The sequence below is a fragment of the Buceros rhinoceros genome, unplaced genomic scaffold, assembly GCF_000710305.1.
Source record: "Buceros rhinoceros silvestris isolate BGI_N320 unplaced genomic scaffold, ASM71030v1 scaffold17316, whole genome shotgun sequence".
Taxonomy (NCBI): Eukaryota; Metazoa; Chordata; class Aves; order Bucerotiformes; family Bucerotidae; genus Buceros; species Buceros rhinoceros.
This window is the reverse complement of record NW_010418295.1, coordinates 30,673-31,492: the sequence shown is the minus strand read 5'-3', so window position 1 is coordinate 31,492 and position 820 is coordinate 30,673. Positions and strand designations below refer to the sequence as shown.

The following is an 820-nucleotide window of genomic DNA, read 5'->3' as shown; positions in this document are numbered from 1 at the left end:
TTCTACCAGTCTTAGGTGATGTATCAACCAAAGGAAATCAGATGAGCCTGAAGACCACTCTGCTCTGCCACAGGGCTGACCTCCCTTGCGTGGTGTAACACAGACAGGTAGGACAAGGAAGAAAACGTTCTGTCCTCGTTGATTTATGCCATTGCACAGTACTTGGTGATGGCAAGCCCTCTCACACTCCTGCTGATCCTCTCTCTTGAGCCCAAGAGTCGAGTACATGCAAACAAACACACATGCACACAGAGAACAAGTGTGTCTTTTGTTTGATTTTCTTGTTGTTGGTGATTTTTTGTTTTATTCACAATGCTATCTAGCTGTAGCAATTTTGAGACAAGCAATCCCCTCGTTTCACCCTGCATGCTCGCTGAGAATAAGGCTTGTTGGACAGGGATTTGAGCAGCTGCTCCTTAGAAAGGGGGCAATAAATGACACTTGTTTAAAATCTGGCAGGAGCATCCTAATTAGATGAATTATTGGATGGATCATCAGGACTGCTCCCCAAAGTGCCATAGGCCTGGAGAGCCCTTAGAGGACATGTTGATTAAAGACTACAAAAACGACCCCAGAGAGCACCATCAGTGACTGCAGAACGCTAAAGGCTCATTCGTCTCAAAGGGGGCAATAAATGACACTTGTTTAAAATCTGGCAGGAGCATCCTAATTAGATGAATTATTGGATGGATCATCAGGACTGCTCCCCAAAGTGCCATAGGCCTGGAGAGCCCTTAGAGGACATGTTGATTAAAGACTACAAAAACGACCCCAGAGAGCACCATCAGTGACTGCAGAACGCTAAAGGCTCATTCGTCTC

The 820-nt window shown here is 45.7% G+C and overlaps 1 protein-coding gene across 1 annotated transcript in view; it reads right to left on the bottom strand.

The window, feature by feature from the left end:
• The window catches only part of GAREM (GRB2 associated, regulator of MAPK1), a gene marked incomplete at its 5' end in the record, with an annotated part of 20,452 nt that overhangs the window by 19,207 nt on the left and 425 nt on the right, over window positions 1–820 (bottom strand). The gene's annotated exons all lie outside the window — the stretch shown is intronic.